Source organism: Ranitomeya variabilis, chromosome 1 (genome assembly GCF_051348905.1).
Source record: "Ranitomeya variabilis isolate aRanVar5 chromosome 1, aRanVar5.hap1, whole genome shotgun sequence".
NCBI lineage: Eukaryota > Metazoa > Chordata > Amphibia > Anura > Dendrobatidae > Ranitomeya > Ranitomeya variabilis.
The window spans coordinates 139,796,268-139,821,114 of record NC_135232.1 but is presented as its reverse complement, the minus strand read 5'-3'; the positions used below and the strand labels follow the sequence as shown (position 1 = coordinate 139,821,114).

Here is a 24,847-nt window from a genome sequence, read left to right as displayed (position 1 = left end):
GGCAGGCACATGCGCAGTGCGCCCTCTGAGATCTGCTGGCTGGCACCCGGCAACAATAGGAAACGCTTCCTATTGGTTCATTTTGATCACAGTGATAAAAATAAAAAAAATAGTAAATCAAACCCCCCTTTATCACCCCCTTAGTAAGGTAAACATAAAATAAAAAAATGTATTTATTTCCATTTTTCCATTAGGGTTAGGGTTGAGCTAGGGTTAGGGTTGGGGCTAGTGTTAGGGTTGGGGCTAGATCTAGGGTTAGGGTTCAGCTAGGGTTAGGGTTCAGCTAGGGTTAGGGTTGGGGCTAGGGTAAGGATTAGGGTTGGGCCTAGTGTTAGGATTAGGGTTGGGGCTAGTGTTAGGGTTGGGGCTAGATCTAGGGTTAGGGTTCGGCTAGGGTTAGAGTTGGGACTAGAGCTAGGGTTAGGGTTGGGGCTAGGGTTAGGGTTGGGGCTAGAGCTAGGGTTATGGTTGAGCTAGGGTTAGAGTTGGGCTAGGATTAGGGTTGAGGCTAGGATTAGGGTTGAGGCTAGAGTTAGGGATGGGGTTAAGGTTGGGATTATGGTTAGGGTTGGGATTAGGGTTAGGGGTGTGTTAGGGTTGTGGTTAGGGTTATGGTTGTGGTTATGGTTGGGATTACAGTTAAAGTTGGGATTAGGGTTAGGGGTGTGTTAGGGTTAGGGTTATGGTTGTGGTTATGGTTGGGATTACAGTTAGGGATGGGATTGCGGTTAGGGTTATGGTTAGGGTTGGGATTAGTGTTATAAGTGTGTTGGGGTTATGGCTAGGGTTGGGATTACGGTTAAGGTTTGGATTAAGATTAGGGGTGTGTTGGGGTTAGGGTTGGAGTTAGAATTGGGGGGTTCCACTGTTTAGGTACTTCAGGGGGTCTCCAAACGTGACATGGCGCCCACCATTGATTCCAGCCAATTTTACATTTAAATATTCAAACTCTGCTTCCTCCCTTCTGAGCCCTGCCATGCTCCCAAACAGGTATCAGTGTACTCAGGAGAAATTACACAACAAATTTTGTGGTCCGTTTTCTCCTGATACCCTTGTGAAAATAAAAAATTTGGCTCCAAAGTAAATTTTTTGTGAAAAAAGTAAAATGTTCATTTTTTCCTTCCACATTGCTTTAGTTATTGTGAAGCACCTGAAGGGTTAATATACTTCTTGAATGTGGTTTTGTGCACCTCGAGGGGTGCAGTTTTTAGAATGGTGTCACTTTTGGGTATTTTCTGTTATATTGACCCCCCAAATTCACTTCAAATGTGAGGTGGTCCCTAAAAAAAATGGTTTTGTAAATTTTGTTGGAAAAATGAGAAATCGCTGGTCAATTTTTAACCCTAACAAAAAAATTAGGTATCCACAATTGTGCAGATGTAAAGTAGACATGTGGGAAATGTTATTTATTAACTATTTTGTATGATATAACTCTCTGATTTAAGGGCCCAAAAATTAAAAGTTTGAAAATTGCAACATTTTCAAAATTTTTGCCAAATTTCATTTTTTTCATAAATAAATGCATATCGAAGAAATATTACCACTAACATAAAGTACAATATGTCACGAAAAAATATTCTCAGAATCAGTGGGATCCGTTGAAGCATTCCAGAGCTACAACCTCACAAAGTGACAGTGGTCAGAATTGTAAAAATTGGCTTGGGCATTAAGTAGCAAATTGGCTCTGTCACTAAGGGGTTAATATTTGGCATGTATCTATGAAAAATTCTTGACATACAGATGGAAACCTGTATGTGATCTGTTTTATAACATTAATTTATAATGGATGAGTGTAATCTGAAATATGGACAAAGCAGTGCAAGCTGCCATTTTGTTTTTCACACACAAATTATCGGTGCATATATAAAATCATTCATATGAACTGCCACATTGACTTGCATTGGTCCATATGGTATCAGTTGTGCATACAAACAGCACACAGACCGATTATATGCTCATCTGAACCAGCCCTAGTGCTAATAATGGCTGAAGGACCACCACAGCCCCTTAACATCCAACATGTTATAACTTGTGGTAAATAGTAGTATTTTTTAAAGCTCGCTTACTTTGCATGATTTTCCCAGTGTCTTTATAGGAGCGGTAATCGCCTATTGTAATGTCAGAGTACGTTGGTGCTGCTTCTCTGTTTAGCACAATTCTACCAGACGTTAAAAAAAATAAAAGTTCATGTAAGCGAGACTTTTACTACATTTTCTATTTTCTCATATGGTGGAATTGTAAAATGAGGAGGTCAGATGACTGGTGAATGGGATAAAAGTGAAAAAGATTAATAAATGTGCCAAAGCCTCTCTTTAATTGGACTTGAAGCATATGTAGCAGGTATGCAAATATGTCCCAGATGTTATGCTCTGGCTAGTGCCTGAAGTTTGCCTGATTGCCACAAGGCAGCTATTAGTCCTGTAACCTTTAGACACAGGGGTAAATGTGGTCTTATGTGGCACAAAGCAAAAGCACCTGTTTTATATTCTAAAAAGACCCCTGGCAGGCCCTCCGTAAGCCTGTCCATATGTTTTCACTTAGCAGATTGTGGGGTGATTATAAAAAGTGTCTGTCTTTAAAGCCAGCGTAGATATCGGCCCCTTTCTCACATGCCAAGTTGGTGGCTATAGATGAAGTCCGTGTGGGCACTCTTGTGCCAGGTTTGTTTGATGTGTGACTGGACAGATTTTTCTTTCCTAACTCTTTATATTATATGGTCACACAATTACCAGCAGTTAGAAGGCACGGCACTTTATGTCATTAGTTATAATAATAGAGGGTGACCGTACTAAACTAACAATTTATTAATACATACACAAGGCTTCATTAGGGAAAGGAGACTGAGCGCGTGATGGAGGACTTGTCAGGCTTTTTTGGAAATTCTGGGCAGGCTTTCCCATTCCATCTTCATCACTTATTCCTGTTTTTTTCCCCTAAAACTGATGCAGTCAAATTATCAGCTATGTAATGGACTTGGTGTGGGAATATTAGGTTGCCCAATGAACATATAGCTGATAATATAATACCTTTATGGGCTGCCTTTCTCACTGTAACTCCGTTGGGCTTGTTTGTTGTCCGACTTGGTTCTTGTGGCAAGAGTGACAACTCATCTTTCTACTGGGTTGACCTTGGAGTCTTGCAATTTTTCCATCATCCTGTTTAGATTTCATAAATCATTGTATATTTTGGCTTGTATTTGTGCACTTGTCACCTTTTGGTACTAAGAAATACCAAGCCACATCACATTTTTCTTACAATTAGGTCAGCCACTGTCTAATATAGATCTAAAAGAACACAGTAACAAGAAATGAGAAGATGCTACATATAGGAAAATCACTGAGAGGAGCAAATGGGTGCAAACTGTGGGAAAGAATGGTCTGTCCTATAAGAGACTTAGAAAATAATTATTCTTACATATATAAGAGTTGTTGATCTGGCCCATGAAAAAATGTTTTCGGTATTTTCTGGCACCATAGTGCTGGAAAGAGAGTTATCTGGCACAAAAATTGGTGGAGTAAAGTAGCGCCCGCTGCACGCTGCTAAGACTTTAGACGCAGAGGGGATATGATGGGAGATGGAGTGTCAGCTGATGCTTGATCTCCATCATTGTTTTCAACTGTATCAGCACCTAGGATGCCAATATAGTTGAAAGTACGATGCTGGGTGAGAGTGTGATACCAGACGGAGCCAACCCGGCGTCACGGGCCAAATATACTCGGGGGGACCTGACCGGTGTCGTGGGCCAAATTTATTCACCCTGCATGCCAGATTTGGCCTTTGGGCCAGAGTTTGACGTATGTGTTTGAGGGCATACTGACACCATGCTTTTAAGCAAAATAGCATTTGAGTAAAGGGATGTGTGAGCTTCGGAACATCAAGAAGCGTGAAGAATCAATAGACTAGATAATGGCGAAGCTGGTGAACGAGTGTTATGGCACAAAAGATTGTTGTTGAAGGAGTGATCTGGTTCATGGGGGAGCTGGGGAGGTAGCGGTCTCGTATAAAGGAAACAAGCAATTCTGCACAATGGCATGCACTATGAGAGCTGTGACAAGTTTGACAACTTTAGCGCTCATGATCTTTTAAATATTGGCTTTTGTTTTCTCATTTTATCTAAGAAAGTAGATAAAATGGTGATGTCTTCATCTTTCATTTCATCAGTATTGAGGCTTCCCTGTTGTTGCCCAGTACATGGTAGTATTATTATTATTATTTATTTATATAGCACCATTGATTCCATGGTGCTGTACATGAGGAGGGGTTACATACAAATTACAGATATCACTTGCAGTAAGCAAACCTAACAATCACAGACTGATACAGTGGGGAGATGACCCTGCCCTTGTGGGCTTACATTCTACAGGTACACAGCAAACAGTACCTTAGATGGGTTGTATGGGATCAGAATAACATGGCTGTTACTCTTTTAACCGGAAAAATCAGAACAAATCAATAGGCTACAACTTTTTTAAAGAGGTTGTCCACTACTGGACTGCCCCAGCAAGAGAGAGACACTTTTCCTCTGGTTGGAATATGCTTCCAGGCATGCTCAGATTTAAAAAACTGCATCCATCACTGGATTCCTGTGTTTCACAGTGTTCGCAGGATCCAGTGTCCATAGGCCCCCATTCTTTGCAACGACGTATGCCGCAGGAAGTGTTGGGGAACGTTTTTCAAATGCAGACAAAAAAAGTTTAATTGAACTTTTTTTGCAAAAGACAGGCCGTCAAATTCCGCAGGATCCAGTGCACGATGGACGAAATGTGTGACCATCCGTCGCGATACGTCGCTAATACAAGTCTATGAGAAAATGCAAATTTTTTTGCAGAATCCTGTTTTCTCAAAAAAATGACGTATCTCGACGGGACTACAAAGACGGAAGTGTGAAAGAGGCCTTAGTCACTTCAAGACCCCTGTTAAAATAAAAACAGTGTACAACTAGTGGCATCATTCCTACAATGTTGACATTGCTGCCCCTGGAGACTGATGTAACTTTTCGTGTTGCAGCCAATGTGCAGCTGCTTGTCATCTGTAGCTTCTACTATATCCTCCGAGCGGACATCTGCCCTGATGGAATATTGATGAGCTGCAGCCTGTATGTGATACAACAAGTCACGTCACTCACTGGGAGCAGTGCTGCCGACATTGCTGGAATTGTGCTGCTCCAAAAGTTGAGTTTACACAGCTTTAATTTTAGATTGTGTACTGAATTTCTTATGGTAGAGTTGCTCAGTAGTGGTAACCCCTCTAAGTAACTGGACACAGCCCATAAACAACTATGACACTTTTCTTTGAAGAAAAAAATAACCATGGCTGTATAATCTTTTATAACCCTAACAAATGTCAATTAGTGCAATTTGTCCTGCCAACTAGCCAAATAGGCATTTGTCATCACAATGGATGTATCTGTATTTTTATGTTGTTACAGAAAATCTTATATCTTAATTCTCCATGAGGCAGAAGTGAAAACCAGTAAGTAGACTGCATTGGTATTGGTGGAGTTGTAGTCTAAGTAATTAAATCAGAAAAGCCCCAGTCTGCAGTTCAGATCTTCAGTCACAGCTGTTCCATTGTCTCCTTTCTGATGGCCTAGCACCCTTTGCTCTTGGCATATGATTTTCAGTGCTGACTGCCAAGTGGAACTTTGCTGGCTCAAATCCCTCTATCCCTGCCACCTATCAGCTAAACAAGGGCAGAAATTAGAACACTGATGCCAGAAAGGAAACCAGCTGCTCATGACCCGACCTGGTTTTGGCTTAATTTTCCGATATCGAGACCAGCTTAAATGTGAGCTGGCTTTTGTAACTGAGCAGCAGAAACGTCCTGGAGTAACTAGCACACCTTGAAATGAAATCTGCATAGCTTCACATAAGAGGACAGTAGAGCTGTTGGTATCTGTCTCGGGGAGCCATTATCGTGGGCCCAGTTCTACTTTATAATATTGTTGGGATGTATTTGCCAGAAGAGCAGAATATTACATGTACAAATATGTAAAACCACAGCAGATTGCTTTCTGCATCATAAGGACCAGTTCGAGAACTACACTTCTGTAACGGGTAAAGTGGATTTTGTCAATTGATCAATGTGTCTAAGCACAATAGAAGCATATGAAATAACTAATGTGAACAGTCACATGCATTGCATGTCCCTGGATCTGCAGGGAGGGCGGAATGTAAGAAACATAGCTGATGACAATTTGCAGTGTGAAGAACACTTACAATTAGGCAAAAGACATAAACGATTTAATCTGTAGGTCATGGAATAGTTGTGGTGCTGAAAGGAACAATGCAAAAAATATGTAAAACCAATATACATTGTAGTATATGTTTCAAGGACCCTTAGAGGAATGCACTTACCAGAGGTGTATTCACAGCGCTAACCTTACACTAGTAATTTATTAGTTTGGTATATTGTCAGGAATATCTTTTTTTTTAGAGAGATCCACAGTAATTATAAATAAGCTTTAAAAGTGAGAGCACGTTGAATGTTGCTGAGAATATGTCCTTAGTCACATCTGTGCTTTTGGTTTTGAAGGTGGAGCTGCTTAAAGGGAGTATGTGGGTGCCTGTATCACCATTTAATCAATTGCAACATCTGGTGGAAGTGTGAAATACATTAGCAAACATACATGTGCGCCTGTGAAGAGAGGTCTAACTACATAGAAAACATAGTTTGATCAGATATGAATATAAGGTACTCCCGAGTCTGTCCGGTGCAGGAGCAGTCAGCTGGCGGAGCCCATGTCTGTGAGGACATTCCAAGCACACACAGTGCAGGGAATCGGATGCTTTCCACCCAGCAGTGTGTACGTTGCGGCCACGTCCCGCTCATACTGTGCGTGTGCAGTCACTGCAGCACCGCACACTAAAAGATCGATGTGCAATTAAAGGGCTGGGCCATGAAACCAGGGCCCACAGCCCACTATGTGTCTTACAGCTGCAGCCCACCAGGAATCTGCCCGGTGGGGCAGATTGTCAGTCTGGGCCTGTAAGGATGCAAGCTCTTATTGGGCAGTCCAGATCTTTCTCTATGCTCAGAGCACTTCTCTTCTGTTCCTTTTTGTCCCAATTGACTGCTCCAACACTCTCGGACCATCAGTCATGACAAAGGGGGAAGCATAACGCACCCCTTAAAAGCAACCCTCTGCTTGAATATGAAGTCATCTGGCAATCACATAATTCTACCTCAATTTCAATGCATCCTTTCAAAATGTGTTTTACTAGATATGTGCCAACAACTAAACTGTAAAAAATAAAGTAGTCAGGACCAGGACCTCCTAAAAGTGAAATACATGGGCAGTGCAAATCCGCTGAAACTTCAATGCAAAAGTAAACAAAAAAGAGGCATCATCATCTCTGTGCACTAGTATAGTCCATAACATATAACATTAATTACACATACAATATATATACAGTGGGGCAAAAAAGTATTTAGTCAGTCAGCAATAGTGCAAGTTCCACCACTTAAAAAGATGAGAGGCGTCTGTAATTTACATCATAGATAGACCTCAACTATGGGAGACAAACTGAGAAAAAAAAATCCAGAAAATCACATTTTCGGTTTTTTTATCATTTTATTTGCATATTATGGTGGAAAATAAGTATTTGGTCAGAAACAAAATTTCATCTCAATACTTTGTAATATATCCTTTGTTGGCAATGACAGAGGTCAAACGTTTTCTGTAAGTCTTCACAAGGTTGCCACACACTGTTGTTGGTATGTTGGCCCATTCCTCCATGCAGATCTCCTCTAGAGCAGTGATGTTTTTGGCTTTTCGCTTGGCAACACGGACTTTCAACTCCCTCCAAAGGTTTTCTATAGGGTTGAGCTCTGGAGACTGGCTAGGCCACTCCAGGACCTTGAAATGCTTCTTACAAAGCCACTCCTTCATTGCCCTGGCGGTGTGCTTTGGATCATTGTCATGTTGAAAGACCCAGCCACGTTTCATCTTCAATGCCCTTGCTGATGGAAGGAGGTTTGCACTCAAAATCTCACGATATATGGCCCCATTCATTCTTTCATGTACCCGGATCAGTTGTCCTGGCCCCTTTGCAGAGAAACAGCCCCAAAGCATGATGTTTCCACCACCATGCTTTACAGTAGGTATGGTGTTGGATGGATGCAACTCAGTATTCTTTTTCCTCCAAACACGACAAGTTGTGTTTCTACCAAACAGTTCCAGTTTGGTTTCATCAGACCATAGGACATTCTCCCAAAACTCCTCTGGATCATCCAAATGCTCTCTAGCAAACTTCAGACGGGCCCGGACATGTACTGGCTTAAGCAGTGGGACACGTCTGGCACTGCAGGATCTGAGTCCATGGTAGCGTAGTGTGTTACTTATAGTAGGCCTTGTTACATTGGTCCCAGCTCTCTGCAGTTCATTCACTAGGTCCCCCCGCGTGGTTCTGGGATTTTTGCTCACCGTTCTTGTGATCATTCTGACCCCACGGGGTGGGATTTTGCATGGAGCCCCAGATCGAGGGAGATTATCAGTGGTCTTGAATGTCTTCCATTTTCTAATTATTGCTCCAACTGTTGATTTCTTCACTCCAAGCTGGTTGGCTATTGCAGATTCAGTCTTCCCAGCCTGGTGCAGGGCTACAATTTTGTTTCTGGTGTCCTTTGACAGCTCTTTGGTCTTCACCATAGTGGAGTTTGGAGTCAGACTGTTTGAGGGTGTGCACAGGTGTCTTTTTATACTGATAACAAGTTTAAACAGGTGCCATTACTACAGGTAATGAGTGGAGGAAAGAGGAGACTCTTAAAGAAGAAGTTACAGGTCTGTGAGAGCCAGAAATCTTGATTGTTTTTTTCTGACCAAATACTTATTTTCCACCATAATATGCAAATAAAATGATAAAAAAACCGAAAATGTGATTTTCTGGATTTTTTTTTCTCAGTTTGTCTCCCATAGTTGAGGTCTACCTATGATGTAAATTACAGACGCCTCTCATCTTTTTAAGTGGTGGAACTTGCACTATTGCTGAATGACTAAATACTTTTTTGCCCCACTGTATATATTTAAACCACCACCAGAGCTGCTGCCCCCCCCCCCAGACCTTCTGTCTTTTCTCCATTATCCCGTAGAATGTAAGTCCGCAAGGACAGGGTCCTCTCCCCTCTGTACCAGTCTGTCATTGTAAATTCGTTTACCGTAAATGTTATCTATAACTCTGTATGTAACCCCTTTCTCATGTACAGCACCATAGAATTAATGGTGCTATATAAATAAATAAAAATAATATATTTGTATACATACAGTACAGATCAAAAGTTTGGACACACCTTCTCATTTAAAGATTTTTCTGTATTTTCATGACTATGAAAACTGTAAATTCACACTGAAGGCATCAAAACTTTGAATTAACACATGTAGAATTATATACTTAACAAAAAAGTGTGAAGCAACTAAAAATATGTCGTATATTCTAGATTCTTCAAAGTAGCCACCTTTTGCTTTGATGACTGCTTTGCACACTCTTGGCATTCTCTTGATGAGCTTCAAGAGGCAGTCACCGGAAATGGTTTTCACTTCACAGGTGTGCCCTGTCAGGTTTAACAAGTGGGATTTCTTGCCTTATAAATGGGGTTGGGACCATCAGTTGTGTTGAGCAGAAGTCTGGTGAATACACAGCTAATAGTCCGACTGAATAGACTGCTAGAATTTGTATTATGGCTAGAAAAAAGCAGCTAAGTAAAGAAAAACGAGTGGCCATCATTACTTTAAGAAATGAAGGTCAGTCAGTCCGAAAAATTGGGAAAACTATGAAAGAGTCCCCAAGTGCAGTGGCAAAAAACATCAAGCGCTACAAAGAAACTGGCTCACATGAGGACCGCCCCAGGAAAGGAAGACCAAGAGTCACCTCTGCTTCTGAGAATAAGTTTATCCAAGTCAACAGCCTCAGAAATTGCAGGTTAACAGCAGCTCAGATTAGAGACCAGGTCAATGCCACACAGAGTTCTAGCAGCAGACACATCTCTACAACAACTGTTAAGAGGAGACTTTGTGCAGCAGGCCTTCATGGTAAAATAGCTGCTAGGAAACCACTGATAAGGACAGACAACAAGCAGAAGAGACTTGTTTGGGCTAAAGAACACAAGGAATGGACATTAGACCAGTGGAAATCTGTGCTTTGGTCTGATGAGTCCAAATTTGAGATCTTTGGTTCCAACCACTGTGTCTTTGTGCGACGCAGAAAAGGTGAACAGATGGACTCTACATGCCTGGTTCCCACCGTGAAGCATGAAGGAGGAGGTGTGATGGTGTGGGGGTGCTTTGCTGGTGACACTATTGTGGATTTATTCAAAATTGAAGGCATACTGAACCAGCATTGCTACTTCCATGCCCCAGGGTCCTGGTCATCGCAGTGGTATTGCTTTCCTCTCAGGGAGAGTGATGCTACGTTTGGAGGCAAAGAAGGATAACTGCATCCAAGTATCACAAACATGCAACACAATTCACACTCTAGACCACCAGGGGGAGCTTCTGCTCCTATTTATTAGGTCACTCCCCATATATATATATAACTGGTAGTCTGTAGGGAAAGTTAGTTAGATCCTGACAGAGCTCCAGACAGGAGTTCTGTTAGAACGTTCCAGACAGTATTCTGAGGTGGACAGAGGGTCCAAGGAGCTGTGCATGCCCTCAGATCTGCAGCTCCCAGAAAGAGACATTGAAAGGCAGAATTGTATTGCAGTGAGCGTGAAGGAAGTTGAAACAAAGGAGAGGATACCAGAAGGGGACCAGCCCCGCTCAAGCTGTCTCCTTTTGAGGCGCAACATCCCAGTAGCCGGAACACCGAGGGAGTAAGGACCTCTATGCCTTATTTCAGAGACCGGCAGGACAGCTAATTGCAGGTTACCTGTCCGCACCTACACCCAGGAAGCACGGTGGCACCCCTCAGAGGCCGGGAGGTGCTAGAGTCCCTATAAACAGCCTCAAGCCACCAGTCATACGTGTATTGTCCTATCCTATATGGGGGACAGAGAGAGAGAGACACCACATCTGTGAGACCCTTATGTGAAGCCATAGGCAGTAAGGGACTACACCACTACAGCGCTAAGGAAGGCTATTGATTTCCACCTGGACAAGGGGACTCTGGACTTGCCTCCAATCCGGCCGGACTCTGCCTGCCCTGTGATCTGGTGCCCTGGACTGTGGATGCTGAAGTCTTCAGTAAAGGTAAAGAGACTGCAACCTTGTGTCCTCGTTCTTCTCTGCGCCTCTCACCATCCACCACCTACACACCGGGAAGCCCTGGGGACATACTTCACCTGTGGGAAGGTATACCATCTAGCTGCCATAACATCACCCCAGCTGACCCCTTAAAGCAGCGTCGGTCACCCTGACCGAATACCACAGGTGGCGTCACGAACACAAACTTTATCCCTTTAAAGACCTTTCCCTTTTACACGGACGTCCCAGGACCACGGACCAGGTCAGCCACCGTGACATCCCCCTGTGAACCGCAGGACCCGGTACCGAGTACCCCACGGCCCCATGGGGGCGCTCCACTACCACAGCATCTTGCAGCGGCATGCTATTCCATCCGGTTTGCGTTTAGTTGGACTGTCATTTATTTTTCAACAGGACAATGACCCCAAACACACCTCCAGGCTGTGTAAGGACTATTTGACCAAGAAGGAGAGTGATGGCGTGCTACGCCAGATTACCTGGCCTCCAGTCACCAGACCTGAACCCAATGGAGATGGTTTGGGGCGACCTGGACCGCAGAGTGAAGGCAAAAGGGCCAACAAGTGCTAAGCATCTCTGTGATCTCCTTTAAGATTGTTGGAAGACCATTTCCAGTGACTACCTCTTGAAGCTCATCAAGAGTGTGCAAAGCAGTCATCAAAGCAAAAGGTGGCAACTTTGAAGAACCTAGAACAAAAGACATATTTTTAGTCGTTTCACACTTTTTTGTTAAGTATATAATTCCAAATGTGTTAATTCAAAGTTTTGATGCCTTCAGTGTGAATGTACAATTTTCATAGTCATGAAAATACAGAAAAATCTTTAAATGAGAGGGTGTGTCCAAACTTTTGGACGGTACTATATATATATATATATTTTTATTGTTTTACTGCCATATTTACCATACTTACAAAAGATGCAAATTTTGATCAAACTGTGTGAGCTCACCTGCCACGATAAGGGAACCTCATGCTAAGCAGAGCTCAACATTGTAAAAATGTTTATGTAGGTCTAGCAACATGACATACATCTAAACTTAGCTGAAAAAATCAATCTCCCCTGCAGTACCCTAAATTTCCACTAAATGGAGAGAACTTTATGAGCAGGATCCTATCAGCACAATTAAATCTCCTGTTTGTATTGTCTAGTGTCCGTTTTATATACAAAGCGGCTGCCATGCTTTGATGGTTGTGATCTATTCCCAGGAGTGACCACCCACTGCTGTACTGGAAGAAGAGTTCAGGCGCACTAGTTAAAAAGAGTCAGTCCGGTACTCTCCAAATATACATTTGGAAAAAGCTCTGCCAGCACAATGTGACATAAGTTCCCTGCTACAGAAAAGAAAACGATCATGATTTGCTAGAACCAGAATTTTTTTTTGTAAGCTTTTTTTCATTATAAAAGGAGCTGTCGGTTCACACTGCTCAGAATAATAATTATCAGCAAAAACTGACTAATTGCTCGAGGAGGAAACTCCTTTGATGAAAAAATAATGGAGACCTCAATGCTATCTGTGTCAGTGTGTATAAAAGTAGAATGTGTTAAAAGGTAAAGTGTGGTAGGAATTAATGCGGTCAATCTATTTGTTCATATATTCTATTGAGGAGCGAGGTCACGACGGGGGCAGCGTCTCACATAGGATTTACTTCCCTCTGTACTTGCAAATACATCTTCAATGTATCATTTTTAATATTATCGTATTTAACACTCTCCCAGGTTTACAGTTAAGTCATCACCTCCGGCACTGAGTGTACTGAGAAAGAGAAATCTCTTGCACTATTGAAAATCCGCCAGCAATCTGTTTATTTTCGAGCTCATTCAGCTATCACTAATGTGATTTAAATATCAATGTCAACTTGGGAGAAAATAACATTTTAGCTCAACTGTTTCTCCGTATCACATAAAGTTCAGGGATTAGATTCTACAAAGTTCCCTGAATGCACAGCAAAAGTCGAAATTGACAAATATATTGCAGCATATCATTTAACATATTCTTTACTTTAGAAGTGTAGCATTTCTTGTAAAAAGCTGGTGATACACAGTAGACAGCAGTCTGTGGGGAAGCAATAGCAAGAAAAAGTTAGGCTTGGTTCACATTAATGCAGCGCTTCCAGGCGAGCACTACGTTACCGTTTCTGTCGGAATCCCCAATAAAATGTATTCCAATTGGAACCCCAATGGAGCCTTGACAGAACCAGTCATCTGCATGAAACTGATGGATAGTGGAAACTCTCAAAGGTGTGGAGGGTCAATCTTTGGAAAAAAAGATAGGGTGCTCGATTGTTTGAGCTGACCACTTGCTCCGTAAAAAACTGGATTATATAAAAACATGGAGGAACCGCAAACTAGTAGGCACAAAAAATACTTCAGTAATTTTATTTATTTTTTTCTCACATCCAAAGTTCACACCACATATAGTTCACTGTAATTACTTGGTAGTAGGTGAAAAATAGTAAAATTTCAGGTTATGCCCGTCATCAAACATAAGATCACCATGGGGAACCAGTTGACTTGTAAATAGAGGTTCAAGGCCAGGGGTGGTATCTCTCAATTGTAAACCCCTGCAGTTTGGGGAATAGTAAGGCATCAGATCTTATCTGCTGCCTTAAAAATAATAAAAATATTATTTCTATAGCGCCAAATATTCCTCAGCACTTTACAATTAAGTGAGGACATGTCCACACAATAATGGCAATACAATGTAACACATGCTTCAACAGTTACAGGAGGAGTGAGGGTCCAGCTCGCAAGCTTACAATCTATAAGGAGATGGGGGGAAACACAATAGGTAAAAAGTTCTTGTCATGTATGGACCAGCCTTCATTATTATTAATAGGGAATTTCAAAAAGCTGCATGATCCGATATAGTTACCAAGTGCTATTGGGTGCATGGAGGATGCAGAGACAGATGAATAAAAAAGACTAGATTTCGAGAAAAATTTAAAAAGAGGGAACAGGAGAGAGTGAGATTAGTGAAGTGAGGTGATAGGTGTGTCTAAAGAGATGTGTTTTTAAAGCACGCTTAAAAATGTGGGGGCTGGGTATTAATTGGATAATCTGGGATAGTGCATCGCAGAAAAATGGCGCTGCACGAGAGACGTCTTGGAGACATAAGTGGTAAATTTGGATTATAGAGAATGTGAGTCTTAGATCTGTTGCAGAATGGAGGGCATTGGTATTGTGATAGACAGAGATGAGAGAGAAGATGTTGAGAGTTTTGTGGATGAGAGAGATAAGTTTGTATTGTATTCTGTAAGAAATGGGCAACCAGTGCAATGACTGGCATAAGGTGGAGGCATTGGTGAAGTGGCTGGACAAAAATACGACCCTGGCTGCCTCCCCATAGAACGGATTGGAGTGGAGAACGTTTGATAAGAGGGAGATCAATCAGTAGAGAGTTGCTGTAGTCCACTGGACTGAAATGTTCAGAAAAATAAGAGACTTAATTTAATAAATCACAGGTTATACTGAATCTTTTCACACAAAACTATATATCAATCTACTCAGCTCTTCAACATTGTACCTACAGACTGGACTGCATTTTCATGGTGACAGGTTCCCTTTAACACTGATACAACATGGTATTCTAAATGAAGCCTTAAAGGGGTTGTCCTAAGGTGACAAGATGTGTCCTATCCACAAGATAGTAGATAACTTGCCAATCATTTTAATCTGACCACTGGGACCAGCACTGGCCCAGAGAACAAGGTGCTGAAATGCTCCATTAGAATGCAGTGATGACCTCACATGCACAATACTTCATTTATTGTCCATGAGGGTAGCTGTGTACTCAGATTCTCATTCTCTTTGGAACTGCCTGATTTATTACACTAGGCCCATGGATAATAAGTGTATATCATACAACATATGCTTTGGACAGTGATAATTTGTCAAATTAAGACATCTTTAAAACATACATCTTAACCTCTGCCAATTCTTACTGTATTTTATGGAATGCAAATTAATTGCTTAGCAACCACTTGATTTGTCAGCATACCCCACTAGATTGGATACAGCTATAAAGAGTGTTGTGGCATACTTGCCAACAGCCTCGATTTTGCTGGAAAAATTGCAATAAAAGGACTGCGAAAAGGAGTATAGTTTTTCAAAACCACATAAGGTAATTGTTACCATTTTTATAAAAGTATTTATCATAACATGATATGTAATTCTTTTTTTTATTATTTTTTTTGCAGCAATGGAGGCCTGACATTTTTATTTGCCTTTGTGAAGTGTGGCGTAGCACGACACTTAGACAAAGCACATACTGCACACACTGCATAGGAGACTATGGCTGCAGTGAAAAGAGGCCAGGCTTGTAGAACTATTTTTAAATGGGATGAGGAAAACTAAAAATATATAGTTTTAATATTCATAAAGAAACCCCACTTTTTTCACATTACACTCTTTCCAGTCTCCTTTCTTCAATGTTGCTACAGGCTAGGGGCACACCCCCATTGAGTGGAGGAACATCCTCTTGAGTGACATTTCTAATTTAGTAGCTTCTGCTTGCTACTATGACCCATTCAGGTTTATTATTGCTAGTTCTGAATTCTACAATGTTATCACTATATTTACATGTAGAGATAATAGGGCATTTGAACAAGCACATGACTCATATGAGCAGTGAGAAGAAGAACTGCTCTGGAAAATGCTGATAGGTCTGGTGATTTTGCAGGACTGAAAACTCATTCAGGATCTGAGAAGGAAGTAAGTAGCTAATTGCTGTAGAGAGATCAATGGGCTAGAGAGAAGTAGCTGGGATCTCAAGAGTTAACTCCTCTGCCTGGAATGTAACAATGGTGGCGCACAGTGGTGGACACAGACAGAGAGAGGCCACTGTGCAAGAACCGTATATGGGCCCCCCCCTTTATTTCTGTAATAGAACTGGCTTGTTGATTTGAAGGTGCAAGTGGGCCCCTTTACTTCTTGGGCTCCTTTACTTCTTGGGCCCCTGTGAGGCTGCACAGGTTGCACCAATGATATGTCTGCCCTTAACTGCGCATAGTCTGCCAAGCTCAGGTGATGGGTCTCCTTGTAGCCAGCGGTACACTGTATACAATAAAAGCTCTCGCAGCAGAAGAATGACAGCAAATAGAAAAATGCTAGTCATTTGAAAATGTTTGAGTCATTTGAGTAGAAGTTACAAAAAATAAACAGAAGTACATATGCATGTGTTTCCAAGCTGCTTGCTGTATTGCCAATTGGAGGGCCTTTTTATCAATGTATCTTCACTTGTAAAAGAATCTTTAGGGTATGTGCACACAATATCTTTTACAGGTGGATTTCACTCTGAAAACCGCATGAAAAAGCATTAACTAAACACTCAAAAGAATGAACATATGCAATTCTATGTGAAATTAGTTGCAGTGCATTTGTTTTGAGGGTCTTTTAACTGCTTCAAGCTTCCAAATATATCAAGCAGTTTAAAGAAGTGACCTGACCATTCTTCAGGTTTTTTCTGTATGAAGGTGCTCTATTCTTTACAAAACAAGTCAATGGGAAGTCCCAATAGATGCCCAGAAGTTTCCCGCGTGTATTTTTGAGCATTTTGCCAGTGTTTTTGTGTGAACAACCGATAGTGGTTTCTTTAATCTTGAAGGGAGTTAAAAAAGACAGGAAAATGCTAGTCAAAAGACACCACAAAAATGTTGGAAAAACACTCAGAAAAACCAGCAGTCAAAACGTCAAAAAAGCAATCAGGCAACTATAAAATAACACTAATAAGGAATATTCTGAAAAAAAAACACCATTGTTTCCTGGAGTTTATCCCTTTTGAAAATGTTGAGGGGTTTGCATCATGTGTACATACCCCTAGAACAGGGATGTCAAACTCAAATACACAGAGGACCAAAATAAAAAGCTTGGACAAAGTCGCGGGCCAACCTTGATATTTATTTTAAAAAATGTTTACGATTGTGGACGTTTTTCCTTATCATCAAAGAGAATGATTACGGTAACTTTTTCATATGGGAACAAACTTAAAGGCGTTGTCCCACAAACAAATTACATTGTTAATTAATAGATCTTAGAATAAAATATTGGAGTAATATAATATGTTATGTAAGAGCAGTAAAAAGCATATGGCCCTATGGCCTAATTTATATATGTAATAACTGATAAAAAGCCTTGAATAATATAGATAATATGGTATGATGCAAACGAAAGTGCCCCCAAACACAGTATGATACCCTCACAGTGAATTCCTCCATTATACCCTGCACATATATGGTATGATGATCCTACTGTACCCCCATCCCTCAATCCCCCGGACAAAGAATGGTGACCCCATCACAGTATGAGTCTTCAAATGTAATCCCTACACAGCCCTCCATACAGTATAATGGGCCTCAAAGTCCTATATACAGTTTATTGAGGCACCGCATTGCCTTCCACACAGTATAATGGCCCCACATAGTGCTTTGTACAGTATAATGGGCACAAAAAGTGCTCTATACAGTATAATGGGTGCAAAAAGTACTTCATACAGAGTAATGGCCTCACATAGTGTTCCATACAGTATAATGGCCCCACAGTGCTTCATACAGTATAATGGGCACAAAAAGTATTCCATACAGTATAAGGCCCCACATGGTTTATACAGTATAAACGCCCCACATAGTGCTCTATACAGTATAATGGCCTCACGTAGTGCTCTATTCAGTATAATGGCCCCACATAGTGCTCCATACAGTATAATGGTCTCACGTAGTGCTCTATACAGTATAATGGCCCCACAGTGCTTCATACCGTATAATGGGCACAAAAAGTGTTCCATACAGTATAAGGCCCCACATGGCTTATACAGTATAATGGCCCCACATAGTGCTCTATACAGTATAATGGCCTCAAGTAGTGCTCTATACAGTATAATGGCCCCACATAGTGCTCCATACAGTATAATGGTCTCACGTAGTGCTCTATACAATATAATGGCCCCACAGTGCTTCATACCGTATAATGGGCACAAAAAGGGTTCCATACAGTATAAGGCCCCACATGGCTTATACAATATAATGGCCCCACATAGTGCTCCATACAGTATAATGGCCTCACGTAGTGCTCTATACAGTATAATGGCCCCACATAGTGCTCCATACAGTATAATGGCCTCACATAGTGCTCTATACAGTATAATGGCCCCACATAGTGCTTCATACAGTATAATGGGCACTAAAAGTGCTTCAACAGTATTATGGCCCAACAGTGTTTTCCATATAGTGTAATGCCCCCCACATAGTACTTTCCATACAGTATAAGGCCCCACATGGTTTATACAGTATAATGGCCCCACATAGTATTCCATACAGTATAATGGACTAACGTAGTGCTCTATACAGTATAATGGCCCCATATAGTGCTCCATACAGTATAATGGCCTCATGTAGTGCTCTATACAATATAATGGCCCCACATAGCGATCCATACAGTAAAATAGCCCCAAATAGTGCTTTCTGTACAGTATAATCATGCGCTAAATATACTCACAGAGTTTGACATATGTGCCCTAGAGTGACTGAAAGTTACCTTCATGTAACAAAGCAACAACCGACAGCAATCAAATGACCAGGATGCACGCTCCAAAGTCCATGGATCCAACTGGACCAATACTCACAAATGTAGAAAAGGAAGCAGCATCCATTCCAGGTGAAGGATATATCAAAAAAAGTCTTTATTCTGCCATCACATCATACAACGTTTCGGCCATACATGGCCTTTGTCAAGTACTTGACAAAGGCCATGTATGGCCGAAACGTTGTATGATGTGATGGCAGAATAAAGACTTTTTTTTATATATCCTTCACCTGGAATGGATGCTGCTTCCTTTTCTACATTTGAAAGTTACCTTCAATCTCCCAGCATTCAACTGTAAAGTCAATAGACTGGCTTACCACCTATCCAGATAAGAATGCATAGTCGCAAGAAAACTGAAGCTCCAGGGAAAGCCCGGAGGGGAGATAATATAATATGATTAACTATTAGTGTCCTATTTATGATGTATGACATGTCCTGCCACCTGCACTTTTCCTTATTTTTAGTTCCTCTTTGTCATTTTCTCTTACTGAATACATTTGTTATATAGTAATATGTGGTATTATGTGTACAAATTCACAAAACTGTAAACCAGTCCAGAAATAATAATCCAAAACCAAGTTGTAGAGGATTTACCTGAGTAATTGTTTTTGTTTTGTAAAATTTCTTGCTTTTAGTAATTTTTTAAAATCCTGAACAGCCCCATTTATCATATATAAACACTATGCAGAAAGCTCCCCCTAGAGGTGGATTTAGACTGCTCGAATATAACTATAGTATGCTATATGTTGTCTATTTTTTTCAATAAATAATTTGTTATAAAAGAAAATACTTCTCAGCAGGGACATATCAATTGCGGCTGCAGAAGGGGCGACCGCAAACAGGCCCGCCAATAACAGCGCTGGAACCCTGCACTGCAAAACGTTGCTGGCCAGCAGCTGATGTCGACGGACCAGTACACTGAAGTCAGCTACAGCAGAGGACGTTGCACCTCGCGAGAGTGGAGGAAGATAAGAATTGTTTATTTTTTTATTTAATGTAGTGGAATAGAGCAGCAGAACATAATACTAAGACATGGAATGGGGAGCATTATACAAGGAACGGGTCCAGGATAGGAAGCATTACACCAGGATGGGGTCATTATACCAGGAAGTGGCCCATTACAAAGGACATTACACCCAGGAAGGACCCAAGATGGAGAACATTATAAAATCAAGAGACCTAGAACATGAGATATTATAACATAATGGGGTACAGGATAGGGGACATTATACCAGGAAGGGGTATAGAATGAGAGATATTATTACAGGATGTGGGCCACCTTAGGGGAGATTAGTACAGGAAGCAGCCAGGACAGTGGGACATTTTTACACGGACGGTGAACATGCATGTCATGTTGGATCTAGAATGCTGCAAGGGTCCATACATCTGAACAACATGCAGGTGGGGGCCAAGGTCCAAATTTTACATCGGTCTCCATTGGACTCTACTTACACTACTGTTTCTCAGAAGTGTATCAATTTACTCAATAACACATTCATTATTGAATTTGCCCCTTTGTTTGTCTGTTTTTGACTGATCAAAGAATTGCTACTTTTTAAAAAGTCATAAAAATGTTTGCACAAATGGGCTCCAATGTTCCCCTAGAGTGATTTATATATGCCTGAAATTTTCGTGCAAATTCTGCAACTTTTCAGCTAAAAATGCAAAAAGAATTAAAAAAAGTGTTTTTGATTTTGTATAACATTCTTGAACCACGTGCATTATTTTGAGGAATTTGGCAAAAAAAGACAAAGAAAAAAAAAAGACGCGAAAGATGAATAGGGCCCATAATCTACATTAGAAGGCTACTTAGTCTTCTTTATCCTAAGTCATGTGACAAGGCTCGTTAAAGGAGAGATATAGACTTTTAGGATTGCTACTTCCAATAAGTGGCACTAGAGTTTAAGTCCTTTTCCTCTCTGAAGAGGCAATTTGCTTATTTGCAATTTGCATATTTCATTTCCCAGAGGAGCATTGGATGCCTATAAGACTCCTTACACTGGTATGTCAGGCATGTCAATCTATACAAGGAGAGATGTTAGCCCTCAGACCCTAGTCAGAGACCTCTCATACAACAACATCAGATCTCATGCTTTGCACTGAGGAGGAGCAACACCCTGAAACACGTCTCTGCAAATTGAGATTCTGGTTTGGCTTCTATCCTAAGTCATATGGCAAGGATCGTTCAAGGGTCGATATTGACTTTTAGGATTGCTACTTCCAATAGGCGGCACTAGAGTTCAAGTCCTCTTCCTCTCTGAAGAGGCAATTTGCATATTTGACATCCCATACAAACTTTTGCTATTCCACAAATGCTGGCATTATGGGAAATTCTTTCAGTAAATTGAGATTGCTGGAAATGGTAAAGGTCCGCTTATTAATTTACTGTTAGTAACTAGTATTGTCAGATTATGAAGCAGATTGTGGTTCTTGAGCATGGAAAATGCATTGTCAGAGAGGTGGCACATCACAATGGGAGGAATATATATTGTATATACAAGCTATGTAGAGTACATTGCATCGGCATAGATTACAGTGTCAGAATATGAGAGATTAATTACAATTTTGGAGTATAAGCTATAGATATATTATTCTGTTCTTTTTAAGGTGATATCTTTATCAGATGAAAGAAGTGATGTGTATATGGGCTTTATACTTTCTTTGTATATCCTTTGTGCACATTTTCTACTGATAATACATATCAAAGATATGGCAGGTGCCAACAGTACAGTGTGCAAATATTTTAGCTCAAAGGCTCGAAAAACGTCATCATACCTGCAATTAGGCCTAAGGCTGCATTCACATCTCTGTATTAACAGTCTGCGCGGAAACAGTATGCTTGGTAGAAAGGAACAAATCCTATCAGAGAAAAGTAGAAGAATTGTGTGCCTTTCACAAAGGAGCTTGTCCTATTTTTCATCCTTACACAGACCAATATTAGGAATTTGTGAATGCAGCCCAACGCCTCTTGTACAAGGCCACGTTAAAGACTCTTGTGTAGAGTTGCCAGCCATCCGTACGTCTTTGGATAATTCGGAAACAGAGTTATTGCTCATTTCTTTGAAACAAAACAGATGCTTCTGCGATTTTCTTAGAAGCCGCGCAATCTTGTACAGAAAGTTGTTATCGTAATCATTGTACATTCGGATTAAAGTTTTCGCACTATGGGTGAGATTGGTCAACCACATATAGTGATTCTGAGGTAAGCCCGTTAGGGGCCACACCAGGCTAGTCATTTCTCTGGCTATGGTCCCTGGCTGGATCATTAAAGTATGTTTAATGCTGCAGTAAGGAGGTGACAGGTTCTCTTTTTTATGCTGCTACTGTGTTTGTCAGTATTTTGGACTGTAGCCATATTTTATCTATAAACTTTCTAATTAATTGTGGTATTTCAAGTAGGCTATAAACAATATTGGCTGTCCGTGAATCTTTGATAAGCTGTCTTGGAAAATTAAAAAGAAATAATAAGCTCAACAACTCTGTTTATGTGGTCATATTTGCAGAAAATACGTATTAGAAGGAGGATATCTTAGAGTTGCTGTCAAGAAAAAAAAACAGCTTTAAAGAGCGCTTGTCAGTTGTCACCAGGTTAAAAGGGGACAGATTTTACTCTTATTTTACTCCCGCAGCTCCCCTGAATATTCTGTTTTTGTTTTCAATTATTTTTAAATCCACTATATTGTTTCAGAGATATGGGCTGTAATGAGACCGATGGTGTTACTGGCACAGCCTAGGGGGCGCTATCAGAGGGCACGGGAACAAACGCAAGGAGTGGGGGAATAAGGTACGCAGTGCACAAGGACCTGAGACTAAGCATTGAGCACAGGACCTGGAACAAAGCAGTCATGTGATGACAGGGTGCGGAGTCACCGCGTGTGCGGCCAGGGAAGGCAGCTGGGAGTGCGGAGTACAGGGCACAGACGTAAACGTAGTCAAATGAGAGCCGAGGGTCAAAAACCAGACGAGAGCGAGGTACCTAGGGATAAGACAGAGAGTAAAGGGATCAGATAACCAGGAAGGACAGGGCAGTACAATGCAGCATACAGAGGCAGAAGTCAGGGGACAAACTGGGTCATACACAGCAAAAGCTCACATGCACAGAGGCACAACGATTACGGATGAGTAACCTGGGTCAGCAACCACAAGCCGAGTATACGGAAGTATCACCGACACCAAACCCAGGAACTACCAACAATAAATAGCCGCCCCAGAACCAAAGAGAAAAAGAAGCAACACGGCACTTGTACTAATAATCAGTATAGGTGCTCAAGTAGGGTATCCAGACCAGGAATCCAAAATCAGAGGTTTTTTCTGATTCCAGAACCAAAGAGAGGCAGACTAGAATTAACCCTGACCTGACCAGGATGGAGGCGGAACCATCCTGTCAGAGTCATGACAGTGGCCTTCTTATTAAGTGGTCATTTTTATGGTCTTTACCAATGGATCTTTGCTCATACTGTAGGGTGATAGTGCAGCCCAAAGACACCCTCAGAAAATCCTGTGAGCACTGCCCCATTGTAAAGACCATAAAGACAATTTGCACCAAATAAAAAGGTCTATATGTCTAGAACCATATGGTGGTATTATAAAAATAAATTATAAGATAAATTAAATGAATAGTGCAAAACCTGACCATTTTTCTTTTGACAGGTCCTCTTTAAACCCTTCTTTTATACCTTTTGCCATTTATGATTCACTTCTGGTTTTAATTAAAAAAAAATTAAAAATAACGCACTACACCACTCTGTTTTATGGTCTATACCTTACTGACAGGAAAGTTACATGTCCTTTATATATAATTGCTCCGATTCATCATTTACATTTTTTAAGTCACTTTCCGTCTTTCACTTGTGGTACTAGTTACCATTTTCGGCACCAAAGTCTTCAAAATGGCTCCCTCGTTTCATGTATTTGGCAAAAAACTTCTGTTTCAAACAGTCTTTATGACGTTTCAGCACCAAAAGTCACATTTACCTAAAATTGAGCCAAAATGCTTGAAAGTAGGTACTGGAGTGCAGTTGTGTCCAATTTTGAGACTTTTTAAACATTTGCAATTCATGAATAAGACATAAACATCTGTGTTGGAGCAGATCTTATTCCAGTTTAAAAGTTTCTGGGATTCATTTTTTACGGCTGGTGAGGACCAAGAAAATGCACAGACGTGTGATTTCCAAGATTTCCAAAAAAACAATGAAGATCACATTTATTCAGTATCTTCATGAATATGGGCGTACCGTGCATAAATGTAGGCATCGCAAATACCAGAATACATAACTGCATATTGAGTAAGGACACTTACTACTTAGTCACCACTCTCAGCAATTCTTTGCTTCAGTGAGTTCTCGTGAGACTATGAGATTTTGGCTTGCCTGAAGACATTAAATCCTTCCTTACGCTAACAATGTGGAATCGCTAATCTCCTCCCAAAATGCAGAAAACAATAAAAAATAGAGAGGAGGCATTGGAACAAGAGTAGAGATGCGTCCATTGCACCAGACTGAAACTTATGTGAGTATACTGAAAGGTCTTTTTTGTGCTATTCAGAGGGGATTGGGGACTCACATATAGACTATTAGAATGCTGTAAAATGGTGGTGGCCATAGTTTATACTGGGAAAACCTGGTTAGTAGGAAATGTATTACTTTTAAAAAAAATAAAGTCACATAGATGCTCTTCACTGCCCGATCCATAATGATAACTCTGCAAATAATGACTGGTAAAATACAGATTATTTAGTAAGGAAATATAAGTGGTAAAGCTCCCGACTGGCAGACGACAGCAAATATTTCACACAAGCGCTCCGGCAAATGCTCCGAACAGACTGTTGAATGGCAGGCTGCTTCTCAATGCTGTTTGAAACATCAGTGATTGGTTTAGCAGTATGGGAATCTATGTTCTACTCGGTCTGTGACAAAGTAAAACGTCTCTGAAGTGTTACTGTATGTAATCTCTATGTGTCAGAAAGAAGGAAAGGCAGATCATTTTCCAGGAGGGAGGGGATGCGTTCTGCCTCTTATTCCCCTTCTATTGGCACAGCCATGAACAGAGCAGTATTCTCCAATCCACCTTTCAGTC

General features: G+C 41.0%; 1 protein-coding gene across 6 annotated transcripts in view; it reads left to right on the top strand.

Annotated features, from left to right (window-relative positions):
• The window catches only part of MCTP1 (multiple C2 and transmembrane domain containing 1), a 1,325,457-nt gene that overhangs the window by 1,215,518 nt on the left and 85,092 nt on the right, over positions 1-24,847 (top strand). The gene's annotated exons all lie outside the window — the stretch shown is intronic.